A 13165-nucleotide genomic window follows, 5' to 3' on the forward strand; every position below is an offset into this window, starting at 1 on the left:
TATCTGCCCTACTTCCCCCCCAAGTAGCACTGCTCCCTCCTGATCCTGCCTCTGAATCAGCCCTCCCCCTGCCCTATTGCTGCTGCTGCTGCTGCTGTTCCTGGCTGCCCCCTTCCGACTTAGCTGCTAACCCTGATTTTGTGGTTCCCTCCACCTCTAGACCTTCCATCTGTTCTAACCTCCTCCCCAGGTCTCCTTTCCACCCTGACTCTGTGATTCGCTCCCCCCCACCCCCAATCTTATAGTCTCTACTTCTGCCCGTCCCCCTCCCCCCATCTGCTGCTGTTCCTAACTCTGTTAATCCCTGCCCAACAGATCTCTGTTTCTCTCTGCCTCTGCCCCCGATCCTGGGAGGGCCCCCTCTCACCAAAGGTCCCCACATCTGCTTTTCTCTGCCCCACCCCCGTTCTGCCACTGCCCTGGGCTCTGATCCTCACCCATCCTACCACAGGTCCTCCCTCACATCTGTCTTTCCTCCTACCCAGCTTTGCTGCTGCCCCTGCCTCTCCCCACCCCCCATTATAGCTTTGGTCCCCACATCTGCTCCTTTTGTCTGCCGTATCCCAGCTCTGCTGTTGACTCTGACTCTGGGTTTCAAACTCACCGGGGCTGCTCAACCCGGCTCTGTTTCTTTCTGGGCTTAGCAAAGAAAAGGAGGGGAGAAGAGATAGAGGGAAAGGGAGAGAGAAGATGAAGAGAAGTAGAAGGGTTAGGGACGGGGCAGTGGGAAGGGCGGGGGTCTGTTATTTAAACTGTCACTAAAGACTGGCCTCACCATCTTACCTAATTTCCTTCCCCCATCATCCACTCTTCGCGGCGCTTAGGGCAAGAGCGGACGGAGAATCTCTGGGCACCCAGATCCCTGGGGACCGAGCCGGGAGGGAAGGGAAGGGAAGCCGCTTTCCAAAGGGGCAGGTGGGACAAGAGTGACAAACGAGTCCCTGAAGGGGCGGCATAGCAGTGGGTCTGGACATGCAGAAGGGGCGGGGGGTCCGCAGTGGGGGACAGGGGAGGGAAAGATGGAGATCGGGCCTGGGGAGGGAGAGAGGGAGGCACAACTGCAGACGGGGAGGAAGCAATGAAGGGAGGGGCAGTCTAGAAGAGGGAGGAGAGAGGAGAGATGGAGAAGGGAAAGGAGAGCAAGGGATCCAAGAAGCCAGGTGAACACTAGCCCTGACCTGAGCACTGGTTTTTCCAGCTCATGGCTCCTGAACCGTTCCCAGCTTCCATGTCCATGGCCGCAGCGGCTGCCCGTGCTGCTAAGGGATGAAGCCGCAGAGCCTTGGGGAGCAAGGGGGGGGGGGGGGGGGGGGAAGAGGAGGAGCTGCTGGGAAGGCGTGCAGAAGGCGGGGCCCTAGCCCAACCCCTCGAGCTCCCCTCTTCTCCCTTCTTCCTCTCTCCCCAGCCTACCTGACGCAACCACTGGAGGAGGAGGGGTGAGGAGGAAGGGACTATGGCCTCCGCGTTCTCAGGGTCCCAAAGACACCTTCCTCACCCCGCCCCTATTTTGTGCTGCCGCCTGGCCTGCTTCTGGGAAAGGATCCCACCAATTTGTGGCTCAGGCAGGAGCACTCTGACCCCGAGGCACCCCAGCCTTGGCTCTTAGAAGGAGGGACCGCATGGGTTCATTGGGCAGTGGGCTGGGAGCTTGGTTGGACTGCTAGGTTCAGAACGTAACTGCTTTCGTGGGAGCACGCCCCACCCCGGGCAGCGGGGGGAGGGGTTCTGCCCAAAGGAACTGGGGGGACTGGGAGGCAGAACACTGGGGGATCTAGGCTGGCTCTGCGGCCAAGGCAAGCTGGGGCAGCCCTCTAGGATAATGCTTCCCGGGAAGGAAGAGCCTTCCCTGAATTGAGAAGAGCACACCCCTCCAAAGGCCGAGGACCTCGTTCGTGAGACGCATCCGGATTGGAGAGGGAGCTTTCAGCGGCTGCAAGAGGGGAAATAGAGGCCATGTGAATCAGGCAGGAGGCAAGAGATCTGTGGAGTGACAGGGTGGGAGAGGGCGGATATTTCTTGCCCTTGCTCTTTCCCAGCTTCCCCTCTTCCACAGCCCTTTGCTAGGTGGGACTTGGTTTCCTAATTAATAACCCTCAGACTATTGCTACACTGTTCTCTTCCTAATGTAATTGAATTCCACAAGCAATGATTAAGTTCCCAGCCGCATGACAGTAACTTTGTTAAGTGCTGGAAAAAGACGAAGGGGAAAAAAAAAAGCCCCCACTCTAGAGGATCTTGATTTCTATTAAAAGGAAACTATAGGGGCAACTAGATGGCTCAGTGGATAGAGCACCAGGCCTGAAGTCTGGAGGACTTGTGTTCAAATGTGACCTCAAGACACTGCCCTGCTGTGTGACCCTGGACAAGTCACTTAACCCCAATTGTGCACCTTCTGCCTTGGAACTGATACTTAGTATCAATTCTACGCCAGAAAGTCAGGGCTTTTTAAAAAAGGAAACTTGTATACATGGAAATAAATATGAAACATTCAATGGGGGTAAAGACACAGGTCCAACTATGCACGGCAGTTTTAACAGGCTCCAGAGGGCACTGTGGAAGAATAGGAAGAGGGAAGTAGGAACCCTGGAGAGGTAGTGTTGGAAGGGGAGATGGAGTGGTGGGAAGAGCCTCGGCCTCAGCTCGGTGCCCAGAAGAATCACCAGTATTCTGAATGGAGGCATCAGTCCCATACTGGCTTGCCAGTGTAGAAAAGGCAATGCTAATGCTATTAACAATTCTGAGAAGAGACATAGGAAGCTAGTGGGAGCTGGTGGCCGGCCAGATGGCCGGGTCCTAATCTTGCCTGATGGCCAACACTGAGATTGGTGGAGTCTTGGAGCCAGGCTGGTTACAGAGATGGGGAAGACACCGCCCAGGTGCTCAGCTCTAGCCTAGGACTCACTCCAGGCTTGTGTAGATATTGTCATTGTTTAAGAACCGGCTGCGCCCAATATTGGGTTGGCTTCTGTTTGCTTTAGCCTGGATCTCTGGTTCCATTAGTAGGATCTCTGCCCACCAGTGCCAGTCAATCTGCCTCTTAAGGCAGGACTCGAGCCGGGGTGCTCCCATTTTGGCGGGCAGCTCTCTCTCCACTCTCCTATACTGCTTTTTCAATCTATCACACACATGCACACATACACGTGCCGTCTTTGTATTACAGAACGTTTTCACATACGTTCTCTTATTTCAATCTTCAAACAACCCTGTCACGTAGGTGGGGCAGATGTTTTGTTACTCATTTTATGGATAATGAAACGGAGGCCCAGATGGGTCATGGCTTATCTAGAATCACCCAGCGAGTCTAAGGACAGACTCCAATAGAACCCTAGGCCTTCTGACTCCAAGCTCAGGGCACTTTCCCCTATGCCCACATAGTTTCTCAATTTATAGCTGGTTGCCTTCAGGATTCTCCTTCTAGGTTCACCTATGAAAGGAATTAGTAAGACAACCAGAAAATGGAGGCAAAACAGAAACAGACCCACCTCTCCTCTCAGGTGTGGAGGAACAGGAATTTTCCCTGGGGCCTTCCAGGTCCCCAGATTCATGAACCATACCCTTTTCCGTGTGTATGAAGTCCAGAGCCATAGGGGGAGATGCCTGGAATTAAGCTCCAGATGGGTGATCTGGCAAGTGCCGACAGTACCATCCTAGATCCCTTTCCTCTGCTTTGAAGGCCCCATCCCAGGGGGCTCTTCCTCCCCCTTAAGCAGCTCAGGAACCTGAAAGAATCCCCTAGATCATTTCTTTCTGTTGGGGTCACTCTCTATAGGACCCTTTCTTCTGCTGCCTTTCCTTGTAACCACCCCAGCCCACTGCTGCCCCTTGCTCAAGGTTCAGAAATGCCTTTTTATGGGGCAGCTAGGTGGCAGAGTGGATGGAGCACAAAGCCTAAAGTTGGGGGACTTTGGGTTCAAATATGGCCTCAAACACTTCCTTCCTGTGTTACCCTGGGCAAGTCACTTAACCCTGCTTGCCTAATCCCTGCCCTTCTATCTTAGAGTTGTTACTAGGACAGAAAAGAAGGGTTAAAAAGAGAGAAAGAAATGCCTATCTATGACTCTGACTCAGGCTTTAATGTAGACACCAGCTTCATGTGGTTTCATGTACGGTCCTACTACTACAATTTTACCCATTTCATATTCTTTCACACACAATCTCTGCCAACTATTACACAGTTGTGGTTTGTTGTGAGGCTTTGTAAAAAAAAAAAAATTGGATCAGTCAGTGTCAAAAGCAACAGGCCACAAAGCTGGCTATCAATACTCAAGGAAGCCCAGGGTGGGGAGGGCAAAGGCAACAAGGGAAGGGTACTAAGGCAGCCTAAGTCTCTCCTCTACCCCCATGCCAGGACTGACACCTCTAAACTAAGGAAGCCTGGCAACCCTGACATCAGCTGGACAGACACCCCAAAAATGGGACCAGGAAGGGCAAGGAAATGATACAAGCAAGGCATAGGAAGGGAATCTTAGCCATGGTAGCAGGAGAGGATCTAGGATGGTTTTGCAAGAGCCTCTTCATAGAATCAGGTTCCATAAAGCTCTTCTTTAGTCTTGGGTCCATCTTCATGTTGCTCAGGGAACCCCACAGTCAGAGTAGTACAGGTGTTTTATGGGAGAATCCTATTTGGGTGAGCCTCATTAATTTCCCATCCTGAGTTCTCAGGCAAGAAGGTGGCAGTGGGCTAGGGTTATAGAAAGGGGCAAGGTAAAGGAGGAGGATACAAGGAACTATTACAGGGGAAAGAATGGGAACAAGCTTTTATCAAGCACCTGCCAGAACCAGATATCCTTAGTGATGAACTTGGACCACTCCAGGATGGCAAGGCCAATCGGAGCAGCCCCAAGGGGCTCAGTTGGCACGAACCAAGATTCAGGAACAACTACTTTCTAGCTCGTTGCATTGGATACATCTTTGAGGGACCAGGTTGATTTCAAAGCTGATATTCAAATCCAGTTCTGTTAAAAACAGAGACTTTTAGGTCTGGGGCATGTAGCCTAGCCTTCCTCTACCCACTTCTTTTACAAATCAGGGAACTAGAGCTGGGAGAGGTTGGGCAATTTGTTCAGTCATACAGCTATTTTGAAGGCAAAGTTGGGACTAGAACCAAACTTTTCTGATGCCTGGTATAATACCTTATCCACTACACCACACTGTCTCCTGGGGGATGACCTAAACCTGTCATCTCAGTAATCAGCTCAGAGAAGAGTTGGTTCTAATAAACTCCATCCCTGTATTCAAGGGCTCATCCTCCTTCCTAATCCCCCCTGAGCAGCTCATCCTTCCTCTAGATTCATGAAGCTCATTCTCCTGACTTTATTGGTGGTCTCTTTCCCCTACCCCTCAGTTGCTCCCTGTAGCCTTTTGGGTTTTACTACTGTAGTTGGCCTTTTCCCACATGGGTAGTTGAGTTTCTGCCACCTGTTTGTCCTTGGCCTCTGACTTCAGTTTTATAATCCATTTTTGACTCATTGAACTTCTGAGTCTCTTATAAAAAAAGATTGTTCTGTGAGCAGCAATGTGGCTCAGTGGTTAGAAAGCCAGGCCTAGAGACGGGAGGTCCTGGGTTCAAATGTGACCTCAGACACTTCCTAGTTGTGTGACCCTGGGCAAGTTGCTTGACCCCCCATTGTCTAGCCCTTACCGCTTTTCTACCTTAGAACCAAAATAAGGGTTTAAAAAATAAAAATGATTATTGTGAATCACCTATAGGGAGACCAACCCAGAAGCACAACTTTCTGACCCTCTTCACCCTTAAGAGTATTTCAGAGTTGGAAGAGACCTCAAGGATCATCTAACCTAACACCATTTTATAATTAAGGAAACAGACTCATAAGGGAAAGTGTCTTGCTCAGAGTTACCCAGTTTAATCTCAAACTGTACTTCTCCCAGGCCTATTTGGCCTTTGGGAAAGGAGTTTTTAGTTATGGTAAAAGCAGAAAATATGTATGGGGGAAACAGTGGTAGTTTGTGCCCCTAAAATGCTCAGTATTAAAGAACTAGTGCAGGAGGGGATGTCAGAGACCATCTAGACCTACCCTCTCATTTTACAGATGAAGGACGGAAGCCTCCTTACCCCCAAAATGTCAATAAGAACAAAGTAAAATTGGGCTCGTCCGGGATTTGAACCCGGGACCTCTCGCACCCTAAGCGAGAATCATACCCCTAGACCAACGAGCCAGAGTTGAAAATAGTTGTCCAGATGTGGTTTTGCCACATCATCAGCATCCAAGTCTGGTAATAGGCAGTTAGTTGCTCCCTTCCTTCTTCCAGCCTACCTGGCTAGCAGCCCAGGTCTTGGCTTCATTCCCCCTCACTTTTTGAACTTTCTCTCCTCCCCTCCCAGCTTCAGTGCTACAGTCTGGAGAGCCCTTACTTTTTATACACTGGTAGTGTCTGTGCATGTGTTGGAGTGGGCGGGGGAGGGGGGGAGGAGGAGAGGGTGGGTTGTTAACCTCCTCCATTGGTCAGACAGCCAATGGATTTGCTCCTGAAAGATGTGTAGGAACAGAATGAATCTGTAACGTCCAGGAACTTCTCTAGGATGACTTTCCCTTTGCAAGTCTAGGGAACGAGCTTCTTTCTAATCTTCTATAAGTTACAAATTGCACTTAGAGACTGGCGGTTCTTAGATTTTTCTCATCTATTTCCCATGAGGCCCCACCCCAAAATACACACAGCAGCCGACCCAAAGCCCAACATGCGTTTCTGTGAGCCAGGAAAATCTTCCTTTAACCCAAGACATCAAAAGCTTAAAATTGTTGAAGGGGAGGGCCGTAGGCAGTAGTGATTATGAGGAAGAGGTAGGATTCAGAAGTATACAAGTACAAGCAGAAAGAAGAATGTGATTCAGTGGGATGAATGCTGGCTCGAGGACTAGGTTCTAGATCATTTCGCCTGCCTTAAACTTTACATGTCCCATTAGTAATACATCTTTATAATGGTGGATTATTTTTCTAGAACCCTTTCCTTCTGTCTTAGAATCAATACTAAGAATCAGTTCCAAGACAGAAGAGCAGGAGGGCTAGGCAATTGGTGTTAAGTGACTTGCCCAGAGTCACCCAGCTGGTTAGTGTCAAATATGAGGTCATATTTGAACCCAGGATTTCCCATCTCCAGGTCTAGCACTCCATCCACTGAGTATAACTTCCTCATTACAGTGTATTATTGTGACAATCAAAATAAGATAATATATACAAAAATGTTCTTGTAAACGACAAAGCAAATCATTATAAAGATGACATCTGGGAAGAAATTTTCCCAGTAACTGCTATTGTTTCCACCAACGGTATAACCAGAGAAATATGGGGAACCCAATCAGAACTTTTCTTAGATCTGCAGTTTGCTTTCTGCAGTTGTTGACTCTCCCCAACCATGAACATTAGCTGACTGACAGATATTAAATCTACAAGCAATCAGTCCACTAGCATTTCTTAAGCACCCACTACGTGCCAGGCATTGTGCTAAGAGATGAGGATCCAAAAAAAGGCAAAAAACAGCCCCTTTTCCCAAGGAACTCACAGGCTAATGGGAGAGACAACATGCAAAAATTATGTACAAACAGTATATACAAGGGCAGTCAAATGGCAAAGTGGGTAGAATGCTGAGTCTGGAGGACCTGGGTTCAAATCTGGTGTCAGATATTTTATAGCTGAGAGACCCTGGGCCAGTCACTTAACCCCATTTACCTAGCCCTTGCTGCTCTTTTGTCAAAGAGTTGTTACTAAGACAGAAAGTAGATAGATAGATAGATAGATAGATAGATAGATAGATGACATTGAGAAAGGTGTCAGGGAGAAATCACTAAGATTAAGGAAAATTTCAAAAGACATCTTGTAGAAGGTGAGACTCCAAATTGATATTGAGAGTAAGCTTGCAACCAAATAGAGGCTTCTTTCTTTGTTAGTCAAGTGCCTATGTTAAGTCCTACTATGTGCCAGGCAGGGTAGCTAGTTTGCAGAGTGGGTAAATGCCTGACATGACAATAGGAAGACTTATTTCCTGAGTTCAAATGTGGCTTCAGATACTTCCTAGCTGTGTGACCCTGGGCAAATCACTTAACCCTGTTAAGTGTCACTTAACCTAGCCTTAGTTTCTCATCTATACAATGAGCTGGAGAAGGAAATGACAAATCATTCCAGTATCATTTTTTAACCCTTTACCTTCTATCTTAGAATCAATATCACGTATTGGTTCCAAGGAAGAAGGGTGATAAGAGCTAGGCAGTAGGAGTTGTGATCTCCCGACTACTCCAGTTTCTTTGCCAATAAAACCTGAGATGGGTTCAAGGCAGAATCAGAGACAACTGAAACAAGTGAACAACAATGAAATGTGTCAGGCAGTGTGTGAGGGGGATAAGAAGAAAAGCAAAAGATGTCCCTGCTTTTAAGAGGCTCATAAGTCTAAGGGGGTTAAACTCCATGCAAACATGCAAAAACCACATACAAACAAGATGTGTGCAGGATCAATAGGGAGCAATCTCTGAGGGCCAGCACTCGGACTGAGGAGGGCTGGGAAGCACTTCTTGCAGAAGGAGTCCCTGAAGCCAGGAGGTGCTGATGATGAGGTAGGGCATTCCAGGCATGGGAGATAGCCAGAGAAAATGCTCAGAGGTTAGAGTTGGAAAATTGTATGAGAAGAATAGCATGGCTGCCATATAGATTCTAAGAAGGTAAGGGCTAAAAAAAAAGGAAAGAAAAAAAGAAACTATAGCTTTTGGGGGGGAGGGGAATGGGAGGCCCTAGCTAAAGAGATGACTGTAGTCTTCATATAGGAGATGGTACTTGAGCTGGGCTTTGAAAGCAACTAGAAATTCTTAGAGCAAAAGTGGGTAGGGAGGGCATTTCAGGAGTGGAGACAGCAGAGGCAAGAGCAAAGAGATGGGCGATAGGAGATTTCTTGCTAATAAAGCAAGAAAGCCAGTTTGGCTGGGAGAGGTAGGTGGCTCAGGGGATTGAGAATCAGATCTGGAGAAAGGAGGGCCTGGGTTCAAACCTAGCCTCAGATACTTCCTAGCTATGTGACCCTGGGCAAGTCATTTAACCTCCATTGCCTAGGAATACTCACACATCTGGAATGTGGTCCTACAGCCTACTTGAGTCCTTCCCACAACCTTCTTCTAAGGTTAAACTTTGACCATTCAGCATTTCTCCAGGCCACCACCTCCAAAAATCATTTATTCCCCATCTCCTCGCCTTCGTCTTCCTCTCTCCGGTTCTTCTTGCAGAAGTACTGGGCCACCACTACAGGAACCTGTACACTAGTCATCTTTTTCTCCCCTTCATGTCTCTGAAAGGGGGCTGATGACAAGGTGGGAGGGATGTAAGGGTAGAAGGCTGCATTTCCCAAGTGATACATGTGGCTGTGGCCCAATTCTTGGACCTCCCTGGCGTATCAGGAAACATCACTGGACTTAGAGCCTGGCCAGAGGCTCACCCCTACAAGGCAATCACCGAGGGTCATCCACAGAGCACAAACAGCTACAGGGAAGGCCCGGTAGTTCAGACACTGCTCAATCCAAAGTAGAAATGCAAAGACCTGGAGGAAAATTCTCATTTTCTTCTCCAAGACTTCTTTTGGGCCTTTAAACCCTGAAGAACCTTTCGTTGTTTTCTCCTCTGAAAATTTTCAAGACTTTGTTTCAAAATTTAGCCTACATGATACTTTTTATAAACAAACCAAGTTCTACCCAATACATTGCTAGGCCCCTAAACTAATAAAATTATGTTGGAAAAACTGAGTAGGGGCCTGGCAATGGACTGTTGTCCAAAGCCATCCTGGGTAAGTGTGGATGGGCTCATCTCATCATCAAAAGATCAATTCTCTGACTGGAGCAACCCAAGGAAATGAATAAACAAAGTGCGTTTGTGTTTTTTTTTTTTTTTAAGTTATGTATTTTCTAGAACCGAATACTGACTGTGTAATTATAATGACCAGGTTTGACAATCGGGGAGGAAATAAAAAAATGCATGGCCCTCTCTCCCTTCCTTCCTGAGGGAGTGGACTCTGGGAATGGAACGTGGCATATGCTATCAGTCCTGGCTGATTAGATTGGCTGAACTCCTTTTTTCCCTTCTTTGTCACAAGGGATAGGGGGCTGGATGGAGATATAATTACAAGTGTGATACAAAACCCAAAAGATAATGCTACTTTTATTTAAACTTAAAGACTTCTGTTTTAGAATCACAACTACATATTGGTTCCAAGGCTGAAGAGCGGTAAGGACTAGGCAATTGGGGTTAAGTGACCTGTCCAGGGTCACACAGCTAGAAAGTGTCTGAGGCCACATTTGAACCCAAGACTTCTTGTCTCTAGGCCTGGCTCTCTATGCACTGAACCACCCAGCTGCCCCAATAAATACTACTTAAAAAAAATTACACATTGCCATCATTCCCGAGATATATAAAAGTGTTGTCTGCTCTAGAAACCATCCCACATATGCTAGGAAATCCCATGAATGCAATTATAAAGTTAAGAAGCAGCCATTTGTTAGTCCTTAGGACATATTAAATCCTAGGTGAGTAAATGCAATCGGGGGGTCTTTGCATATATCTATCAATCAACAATTATTAACCTTTATTAAGTGCCCTTTACATGCCAGGCCCTCTGCTAGATGTTGGGGATACAAAGACAAAATAAAAGTCCCTTCCTTTAAGATGCCTTTGTCACCTCAAGAAGCTCATATATTCTACTCCTGACCTCAGTCTTCACTTAGCCTCTAGAATGTTCTGTTTCCTTAGAATCTCTTCATTTGAGCATGAGCAAAACCTTTCTTCCCTTTGTTCACATAAGGCTATGATAAAGTTTTTAAAAAAGCAACAAAATGGAAAGCAAATGAAAAGAAACAAAGTGACACAAAAACATGCAGCAGATGACAGAGAGGATTCCTTTTGATTGAACACAAGCATCTTTGCTCCTTCATTCTGCAGAATGCATGAAAAATGCAAGACATGAATATGAGAAAAAGTAAATGAGAACGAATAGCCTACAAGTCATGATGAGTCCTAGAGGAAGGAAATGAAAACACACTGGAACACTTCATACATTGAAATTAATTTAAGTATAAATAGTAATTAAGGGGGCAGTTGGGTGCCTCAGAGGATAGAGAGCTAGGCCTGAAACCAGAGGACTTGGGTTCAAATTTGACCTCTGGCTGTGTGACCCTAAACAAGTCACTTAACCCCAATTGCCAAGCCCTTACTGCTCTTTTTTTTAAACCCTAATATCTTTTATATATATCCTTCTATATTAATTTTATTTGTTTCAGGGCTAGGCAATGGGAGTCAAGTGACTTGCCCAGAGACACACAGCTAGGAAGTGTCTAAGGCCAGATTTGAACCTAGGACCTCCTGTCTCTAGCCCTGGCTCTCAATCCACTGAGCCATCCAGCTGCCCTGCCCCTTACTGCTCTTCTGCTTGGAATGGAAAATTAGTATTGATTCTAAGACAGAAGAAAAGTTTTTTTTTTTAAAGTATTCACTAAGCAAGTACTTTTGATGTTTAATGTTGCTTCTAATAAAACATTTGATTTTTTTAACAGTTAAGAGGGTGCCATATGAAGACAAATTGAATTTCTGGGTTTAAAGTAGGAAGAAAAGGTGACAAAGATAGTGGCTTTTTCCTGGGTAAGCATGGAAAGACATAAACCACATTAGGACCAATGGTAGTTTCACTTACCTGAGGAGTGTTGCATGATGGCAGGCCTGGGAACTAAGGGACACAGAATGTAGACTATATACAGGGCCGTATGAAGAAGGAAATAAGCTGAGATTCCAAAGGGGAGTAGATAATGGGGAGGGGCCAATGCTCCTCTCCAAGGAAGTTATCCACATTAGTCATGCCACCGGGACTTCACTCTACTGGTTTTGTGAATTTACTCTTTAATGATGGCAATTGACTTCTGGAAGAAGTGAAAAAAGACTCCCACTTAATGGCCCACTTTCAGAGCAGGGTGGAAAACAAATTCCTGGTTAGAAGCTGCTGCTGGTACAGTAGATAGAGTGCTGGACTTGGTGTCAGGAAGACCTGGGTTTAAATCTAGTCTCTACTATTTAGCTGTGTGACTCTGGGCAAGTCACTTAATACTGTTTGCCTCAGTTTCTTCAAGTATAAAATGTAGATAATAATCACCTAACTCATAGAGTTGTTGTGAGGATCAAATGAGATCATATTACACTTAACATGTAGTAGGCACAGTATAAATGCTTCTTTATTCTTTATATGCCTTTTAATAAACCTATATTACGTTAATGCCTTGGTTGCTTTCAGCAGTCTAGGTCTGATGCTTCCGAGGAGATCTCTCGTGTGGTGATGGTGGTGGTGAATAAGCCCATAGAATTATTAGTAAGAGACCTTCATGGTTAAAGCTGGTCTCTCTAAGCCCAGAACTTCAGTGATAGGCCATGGATTATATTTAGAGTTTTATTGACTGGAATCTATCAGTTCTCCTGTTTAGATAGTATTCTCTACCTTAATTTTATGTGTAGGCCAATAGCAAAGGCTGACTGAGTAGCCAAGTCTAATTTTTCATTATTGGCTGGCATGAGTTCTGAAGGAGATACACCTTTCTCACTCTGAAAGCCTAGCTCATATTCTTTCTAGGTTCCAAATCTATCGGCTCTCCTGTTTGGATAATTCTTTCTCTTAATTGCTACATGTGGGTCAAAAGCTGAGGCAGATTGAGTAGCTAAGTCTGGTTTTTTTCCTTGCTGAAATTCAACTTCTTTTCTCTTTTAAACTGGTCCAATCATTCTGGAGAACAATTTGGAACTATGCCCCAAAACCTACTAAGTAATGTATGCTGTTTGACCCAGCAATCATACTACTAGATCTATGTAACCAAAAGATCAAAGTAAAAGGGACTCTCTTTTTGCCTCTATGGACAAAAATTTATAGCTGCTCTTTTTTTTTTTTTAAATTTTTATTTTTTTATTATTTATTTATTTTTTTTAACATTTATTAATATTCATTTTTAACATGGTTACATGATTCATGCTCCTCCTTTCCCCTTCAACCCCCCCCCCCGCACCCCCCCTACCCATGGCCGATGCGCATTTCCACTAGTTTTGTCATGTGTCCTTGATCAAGACCAATTTCCAAATTGTTGGTAGTTGCATTGGTGTGGTAGTTTCGAGTCCACACCCTCAATCATGTCCACCCCGACCAATGC

General features: G+C 46.0%; 1 non-coding gene across 1 annotated transcript; it reads right to left on the minus strand.

Annotated features, from left to right (window-relative positions):
• Positions 1–6105: 6105 nt before the first annotated feature.
• On the minus strand, positions 6106–6177 carry TRNAP-AGG. Its single transcript has one exon. It is a non-coding gene; the product is annotated as a tRNA-Pro (tRNA).
• Between the last annotated feature and the right edge of the window lie 6988 nt (positions 6178–13165).

Source organism: Gracilinanus agilis, chromosome 5 (assembly GCF_016433145.1).
Source record: "Gracilinanus agilis isolate LMUSP501 chromosome 5, AgileGrace, whole genome shotgun sequence".
NCBI classification, from domain to species: Eukaryota; Metazoa; Chordata; class Mammalia; order Didelphimorphia; family Didelphidae; genus Gracilinanus; species Gracilinanus agilis.